The sequence below is a fragment of the Pteropus alecto genome, unplaced genomic scaffold (genome assembly GCF_000325575.1).
Source record: "Pteropus alecto unplaced genomic scaffold, ASM32557v1 scaffold94, whole genome shotgun sequence".
NCBI classification, from domain to species: domain Eukaryota; kingdom Metazoa; phylum Chordata; class Mammalia; order Chiroptera; family Pteropodidae; genus Pteropus; species Pteropus alecto.
Genome location: NW_006437736.1, coordinates 12,464,322 through 12,473,385, shown reverse-complemented (window position 1 = coordinate 12,473,385; position 9,064 = coordinate 12,464,322). Strand labels below are relative to the sequence as shown.

General features: G+C 37.1%; 1 pseudogene; it reads left to right on the top strand.

The window, feature by feature from the left end:
- Nucleotides 1-7,508: 7,508 nt before the first annotated feature.
- On the top strand, nt 7,509-7,627 carry LOC112481992 (annotated as a pseudogene).
- Nucleotides 7,628-9,064: the final 1,437 nt, after the last annotated feature.

Here is a 9,064-nt window from a genome sequence, read left to right as displayed (position 1 = left end):
CTGGCTTGGAATGTTTTCAATATTTTCATGATCAGTACTCCCACGTAAGCACATATCGACTGAACATCCACCTTGCTTCTACCATTTTCTTCCTGGTGACTCTGCTCCTGCCACAACGGCCTCCTTACTGCTATGAGCCAAGCATCCCTGTTTCCTCTGTGTGGATGTTCTTCTCCATGGGGCTCATCCCCTCACTCCTGCAGACCTTTGCTCAAATTTCACCTTCTCAGAGAAGCCCATCCTGACCACCAGAGCATCCCAACACCTGTATCTCCCTTGTCAGTATCGTTCTCTAGAGCAGTGGCCCCAACCATTTTGGCACCAGGGACTGGTGCTCCTGTGAGAATCTAATGCCCGATGATCTGAGGTGGAGCTGAGGAGGTGATGCTAGCGCTGAGGAACAGCTGCAAATACAGATGAAGCTTCGCTTTCTTGCCTGCCACTCACGTCCTACTGTGCAGTACTGGTCCGTGGCCTGGGGATTGGAGACCCCTGCTCAACATTTATTTGTCTATTTTTTATTGCCCATCTCCACTGGAATGAGAATTTCAAGAGCGAAGGGACTTTGTTTTTCTCTCCACCAAGTAGTTGCTCAATGAAATTGCTGAATGAATGAATGAATGAATGAATGCTCTGTTATGAAATAAAACTAATAATTAGTACTAACCATCCTTTTGGCTAGGCTAAAGCTCAGAATAAGGATGAACTTTTTGAGAGTTGGAGCTACCCACAGATTGGATGAGTTTGTTTCAAAGAGATGACATGCTCTCAGTTTGGGGAATCTGTTCATTATGTTGCAAAATCTGGGCTTCTACTAATGCAACTCACTTAACCTCTGAGGACCTCTGTGTCCTCATCTACAAGATGGGATGATATCATCCATGTCACAACCCAAGATGGGTTGTAGGGACAGTGTATACAAAGTGCTGATCATAATGCTCCTCACATGGTTCCCTTCCTTTTCCTTCTCCTAGCCCTGCAGGGGTGTGGTGCCCCACATGGCCAGATAGCTTCAAGGATGCAAGAGTAGATGGGGACATAGATTTAGGCAAGGGATGGAGATGGGGGTAGGGGCGGGGATTGGTGCCATGGCTTCTGCTGGGATGGCTCCCAGACCTGCTTATTTGGAGGGCACAGAGCAGGCCCCATCTGTGCCACCAGGCCTTCTGTGATGCTCTGGGAGGAGTGACAAGCACTAACCCAGATCATGCATATTCAAAGCCCAGTCTGGTTCCTTGGCACAATGGGCCAGAACAACAAAGCAGGTAACAGCTTGCCTCCTTGAGTCAAACACTGACTAACTGGGTCGTTTAGGTCTGAATTGATAGGGCAGGATGAGATCCCAAGAAAATACTACATCTTTTTCTTTGAATTCAAGTGGACTATTTCTAAATGAAGGGTTCTTACGCAAGGTTCCATAACTCCGAAGGTATATTTGGATAGAATTCATCTAAGAACTTGCATGGGAAAATACAATTTTATTTTATTATCTTCTAACTGAAGTGTAACATGTCCTTCTATTTTGAGTATAGGCACCTAATCACATTACTATTAGTGGTACCAGTGACTTTGTCACCAACAGAATTCACAGATAGTTTCATATCAATTCTCGTTGCAGATATTGTAAAATATTGTTTATACTCATCACTACTTTAAAATAATGGTAGTTTTTAGAATTGCTGAATATCTTATTATTTAATGCTTTACTAAAGACATTTTAATCATATTTTGTTATCGCATTTTGATAACTGTTTTAATATCATTGGTTTTGTTTGTAATCCTGTGTGTTTCATTATGTTCTGTGGGTTTTCAAAACATTACTCTGAGAAGTGTCTATGGGTTTCAACAGACTGCCAGGGTGATCTATGGCTCACAACCCTTCTTTAAACCATTTCACTCAAAACCTTTCTCTGAACCATATGGAAGAGATAGATGTATGTCATGTCCTGTCTTGTGTGTATGCATGTGCATGCATGTACCACACACATACAGATGTGTTCATGTTCCTGACTCAGAAGTAAACCATAAATCAATTTCGTGAACACTCTCCTCCAGGTCAACCTTTTATCCTTTCTTCCTGTCTCAAAAAAGTGGGTTGCCTGGTGTCAGCCGGCCTAAAGGATAGCTACCTATCATGCACATACCACAATGAAGTCACCTGGAGCCAACTCCTCATAGGCGACTGGTCAGGTCAGTGGACTCCTTATTCCTGGGCCTGTTTCCTCAGCCCTGTCATCATCCATCCACCCAGGACTACCCTGGCTCTGATTATCCTCCTGAGCATTCTCATCTCTACCCATCTGTTATTCACAGAAGGTTTGAGCTTCTTTTTAGATCCAAAAACTTTACTCTACTTAAAAAAACAAAATATGGTACCCTCAGCTGAAAATTAGTAAATTGTCAGTCCCCATGTAAAGAGATGGGAGCTTCAGACGAGCCCAGACCTTTATCCAGGTCATTTCCCTTCACCTCTACTTCTCTGGCCACATTAGCAGGACTCCTTGGCCTGAAACCACCTGAGCAACCACCTTGACTATTTCTTCCTTTTAATGAGATAGGTTTGGTCCATGGAGATAAGAGAGAAAGATGGCAAAGGAGAATTTTCAGAATTAACTAAAAATACCCTTAATTTGGAGCTACCGAAGACCAGAAAGTTCCCTCCCCTGCCTCTGTCTTGAATAGCTTGACTATAGAGGCAGGGACCAGAAACTCAAAATACAGACATGTAATGAGAAAGTATTACCCTTGACCCCGAAGACTCAGTGGTAAACAAGATGATGTCTCTCCTCACACACTGGAGAGGAAGATAAAACATAAACAAATGAAAAGAGAACAACACAAGGTAATACATTATCTTTTTAGTTGATGATGTTTTTAGTTGCAAATGACAGAACCATAATTCAAACTAGTTCAAGGAAAAATGAATTTATTAGCTTATTAATTAACTTAACCAATGTATAATCAGCTTTCCTTAGATTTTGCTGCAGTAACAACCACTCCCCAAATCCCAGTGTCTTACATCTAACATGTAACAACCATTCCCCAAATCCCAGTGTCTTACATCTTACATGTCCTTCATAGAGTAAGAAGGCTGCAGCTCTGCTCAATATCAGTCTTCATTACTGGACCAACCGAGAGAGAAGACTCTTTCTTGGTCTTATGAAAAAAAGCAGTCACGAAGCCATGCATTGATTTTTAAAGCTTCTGCTCAGTAACAGCATGTATCGCTTCAGCTTACATTGGTCAAATGCTCATGATGGCTTTTATTGGTCAAAATAGTCATATGGTCACATCTGGTATCAGTGGTGGTGGGATATGTACTCCTCCTACAGGAAAGAGCCTCATGGAAGAACCTGGAAGAGAGGGCCCGGGACTGAAGGCCAGTGAATATTGTAGACGATACTACCATCCACCACAATCAATATTTATTGAGCATCTGTTTGGTGCCAGGCACTGTTCTAGACATGAGATATAGCATTGAACAATACAAACAAGTCCCTGTTTTCATGGAGTTACTAAATATTTTACCATGGTGGGGGCGTAGGAGAATGTGACACTTAATTGAATCTAAATGAAAGACTTAGTCATGTGAAGAACCTTAGGTCTTTCCTAAAATCCTAAGAGGTGGGAAAAGATTTAGATCTGCCCCTCATAGCACATGTAGCAATTTCTGAAAAGGGTTCTTCCTGACCAGACTTGGGTCACATGCTTATCCCAAAACAAACTGGTCAGAGTAAGAATGATGGCCAGCATGGGTCACATATTTACCTCTCCGTCAGTGTCTCCTGATTGACAGCCCCATACAAATCAGATTAAGAAGGGACTTCGGGTAGAAAAAAGTAACAGGTGTCCACTAATGGGGAACTGTGTCAATGCTGGTTAGTCAGTCAGTCATGGATAAAATGACCAAGATTCAGGACCAGGAGACCTGGATTCCAGTGACCGCTCCAACGGGAATTAGCGTGGACTCAGGCCTCGGTTTCCTTATGTGAAAAGTATGAGGGACATGGGATACTCTCTTAGCTTTCTTCCACCCCTGATTTAATCAGGACGTTTGGCTACAAGTTACAGACAGCCTTGACTCAAGAGTTTTAAGGGGTTAGGATATTCATTTCTTACATGAGAAGCCGCAATCAGTGACAGCTCTATAAGACAGAGCTCTGGCTCCTCACCCTATAATTTTCCTGGCTCTGTCTTCTGGCTGACACCCCTCGTGGTCGCAAGTTGGCTGCAGCCGTCCCAGGTATCTCATCCACTCCTGACAATGTCCAGCAGAAGAACAGAGATCATCCCTTTCTTGTATCTCTCATTAAGAATGAAAAATAACACTCAGTCTCCCCCTGAAGAACAGGCTTTCAGGAGGTGGATACCTGAGAAATGTCATGGTTCTTTTAGAAAGGACAAAGAAGTGACTGTTGAATAGATAATAAACAAGTCTTGCTCATGATTCCCATCTCAGACCGTTCCCTGCTAAGGAACCCCCTTTTCTCCTAGCTCTGATTCTTTTTGCTGCCTGCCCAGCAGAGGTGAGAAATATGATGTTTCTCTATCACAGCTCTAAAGATACTAGCAGGAGACAGCCAGCGTGAAGATGACAAAACCTCTTCCACATATTACTCTACAGGTGAAAAAGGGTATTAATTCTACACTATATTAATCCCATTTCTTCCTGGGTTACCCTTTGGAGAATCAGAGAGTCAGGGCCTGAGAGATAAATAACCTGTTCCCTTTGGGCTTTTCGATGTAGATCATAGGTGGGGAGTAGATAGGAAGAGAGATGGACAGGAAGCACCGGGTCGGGACCTTGGAAACTCTGTTCAAGCCTGGTTCCTGGGGTTAGCCCCTCCAGATCCATAGCTGGAACCCCATTCCTGGAATAGGCCTAGTCCTTTGAAGTAACTTCACGCAGCAAATCGTGACCTCTCCCTTTATTAATCTCTAGCACCAGAAAAAAAAGACATCAGAGTCACACCTGCAAATGCTTTAGATATTAGGATCATCAGATATAGATTATAAAATAAACATATTTGCTACACTTCAAGAGATAAAATTGCGGCTTGAAAAAATTAGTAAGGACCAAAGACTGTAAAATAAGCCAACGAGATGTGGAATAAATTAAATGGGGCTTCTGGAAAAATATTTGCTATATAGGGATACACAAATTTTTGAAAAGCATAAAGAAAAGTGAAGAAATGATAGACAAAAATTCAGGTTACCCTGGAGGTTAAGGGAGCATGACGAGATCTAGAAGAAGCACCATTTGAGCTGAGTAGTGGCTTCATGAGAATATTTGATTGATTTTTATCCTCTTCTTTTTTTTTTGTATTAGAAATATCTTTTGTATATACTCAATATATAAAAATAAAGGTATGGAAAACATATATCAAATAAATAGGGTGTCAATTTTATCAGACAAAATGGATTTTGAGGTAAACTTTATCCAGAAGAACAAAGAGAGATACTATCCATCAGTAAAATGAACAATAGACAAGTGATTTACTAACACATATGCACCTTGAAATGTATAAATTCAAAAACTGAGAAACAATAAAGAAATAGATAAATTTGAAATAAATAGATAAATCATTTATTGTAGTTGGTAATTTTAACACATTCTTCCATGAAACCAAACCAATCAAAAAAAAAAAAGGAAAGATACAGTAAATTTGAATTATACAACTATGTACTAATAAGCCTTAACTAATACATATATATTTTACACCTAATAAATATAGAATGCATATTCTTCCAAGAACACATGGAACATTCACAAAAGTCAATATTAGAATTGGGTGACAAAGGAAGCCTCAATAAATTCTGAAGAACCAACATCGCACAAACTATACTCTGACCATAATGTTATAAAATTAGGACTTGGTAACAAAAGGATAGTTTTTTTTAAATCCCATATGCCTGGAAACTAAAAAACATACTACTGAATAACCCTTTGGTTAACAAGGAAATCACAGGGAAAAGTATGAAGTACTTAAAACTGAACAAAATGAAAACACCATATGTCAAAATATGTGGGACGTAACTAAATTACTTCTTTGAGACAAATTTACAGCTTTAAATATATTTATCACAAAGCAAGAAAGAAAAAAAAAATGAGCTAAGCTTCAACTCAAGAAGTTAGAAAAAGAGTAATTCAGTATACCCAAAGAACTACGAAGAAAATTAAAAATAAAAATGAGAAATCAACAAAATGATGAACTAAAAAAAAGTAGAAAAATTAACAAAACTAAAATCTGGTTTTGTGAAAAAATTTATACTTCTGATAAATCTCTGGCAAGACATCAAAATTTTAAGAAAGGAGATGAGATACAAATTAAAAAATACAGAATGAATAAAAAATAACTATAGACACAACATAGAATTTTAAACAACAAAATAACTACCACGTACTATTTTAGAAAAATGTTCAAAAACTTAGATATAATAAAAATCAGAAAAACTGAATAAATTGATCATCTTTTAAAAATCTAAATATTAAACCCTTCCCCCAAATTCACATATGTGCCAATGAATTCCCAAACCAAAAAAAAATTTCATAGGAGAGTGCTATTAAGCTTTCGATCTATACAAAAATAATCTATATTGTGCAAAATTTTCCAAGAGAGAGAGAGACAGAGACAGAGACAGAGAGAGAGAGAAAGAGAGAGAGAGAGAGAGAGAGAGAGAGAGAGGAACCTGCTCAACTTTTTATGAGGCTACTATATAACCTTGATTCTAAAGCCAACAAACAACAATTCAAAATATTTATTTCATTTTGAACATATATATGACTACTTGAAAAAAAGAAAAACTATTTGTTAACTGAATTCAACAGTATATTAAAAAAAAATACATTATAATCAAAGTAAATATTTTCAGGAAGGAGTAACAATATAAAAATTCTTTTAAAGTACTTCACTAAAATAATGGACCATGGGAGAATAATTTGATTAGATTACCTTGGTAGATGCAGAAAAGGCATTAAATAAATTTTAATACCTTTTTAGAATAATAGTGAAAATAGTAATAATTCTCACAAAACCAAGAATGTAATTCTCTTTACTTGATTAAGAATATATACCAAAATCTCACAGTGAACATTATTCTCAGAAGAGAAATTTTAGACACATTCTGTTTAAGCTGGGGCTCAATACATGGATATTCATTATGAACACTGTTCTTTAATGTAGTACTGAAAATACTGGTCAATGCAGTAAGGCAAGAAAAGTAAACATTAGAAATAATGATAGAAAGGGAAGAGAAAAGATATATTATTTGCAGATGGTAGAATCATCCACATAGAGAAATCAATAAAACCATCAGCCAGTCTCTCAGAATTAACATGAATTCACCTATACTGACAGATGTTCAGTTTATAAAAAATAGTAGTATTACTTTATTCTTGCAAAAACTTTGTTATGTACTTTTTATATGTTTGAATTATATAAAAATAAATTAAGACCTGATCAAAATAGCAACAGAAACTAGAAATAGCTTTTAAAAAGATGTGTAGAGTCTGTGGCCATGCCACCCTGAACAAGCCCAATTGCATCTGATCTCGGAAGCTAAGCAGGGTCGGGCCTGGTTAGTACTTGGATGGGAGACCACCTAGGAAGATCAGGTGCTGTAGGCGTAAAAAATAAAAAATAAGGGATTGTAAGCTGACAAGGTCCTTGCAATTTGTGAGATCAACCAAGGGTTGCCTCACCTAAAAAAAAAAAAAAAGATGTGTAGGATCTTTATGAAGATAAGTTAAAAACTCAAAGTAAATAAGAAATATTGAAATAAAGGAAAAAATTATCTTATTTATGAATGGTCAACCTAACGTTGTAAATAGGTCACTTCAAAGTTATGTATAAATTCATTGCAATTCCAAATAAAATCTCATAAGGATTCTTTCAGGAACATAAACTTATTCCAAATGTGTATCAAAGAATATAGATTCATAAATAGATAATTAAATTTTGTAAAAAAAATCAGGATAGTCATCTTACTCAATAGGAAAATGTGAAAATACACTAAACCTATGAAAATGTAGTAATAAAAGCAATGTGACTGGTGCAGGCATAGGCAAAGAGACCAATGCAATAGAATTCAGTGCTAAAAAAAAAACTGATTATATTAATATTATATATTCTTTGCCTAAATACATATGTATAAATTGCTACAAAATCCTGAAATAAAGAATATTGGAGAAAAAATAAAATTATATACCTATCTCACCAAAAGTAAATGTGAACTTTTGAAAGAATAATGATCTTTCAAATTATAATGTCATGAAAGAAATAGATCATATATTTGTAATTTGGGGTGAGAAAAGATTTATTAAATAAAACTCTAAAAGCACAAATCACAATGAAATAAAACAAAGATTGGACTTTTTCAGAATTTTTTTTTAACAAAGACATCACTAGCAAAGATAATAAACCTGTAAAAAGTTGAGAGAAGTTATTTACAACAATAAAAAATAAGCATGGAATTAGTATCTAGGATGTTTGATAAATACAAATCAGCAGCACAAACATGGGTACCCAATGGAAAACTGGGAAAAAGATCTGAATAAACTATTTACAATGGAGGAAAACCCAAATGGCCAATAACTATAGGAAGAGATGCTAAACCTCACTAGAAGTGACAATACTAGTAGCAGCAGCAACAAGTAGTACTAATAGTAGTTGCAATCACTAAACACTTAAATATGTACCATACTTCTCGTTAATTCATTTAATCCTCATAATAACCCCATGAGATACTAATATTAGTATCCCCATTTTATAGATGCAAAAACAAGGGCACAGAGAAATGGCTTACCCAAGGTCATATAGCTAGTAAGTGATGGAGTGAAGACTCGAACCCCGACTCTTAACCACAAAACCCAAACTTTACTTTCATCAGATTGTCAAGGATGTTAGTAAGGATGAGGAAAGAGAAAGCTTCGTGCAATGCAGGCAGGAAGGTAGACTGGTGCAGAGGTTCTAAATGGAAATCTGGGGATGGTGAGTACAACTAAGAAGATTTTTATGTGATGACTCCAGCCCTGGTCACAAGCGGACATGAACAGACTCGGATG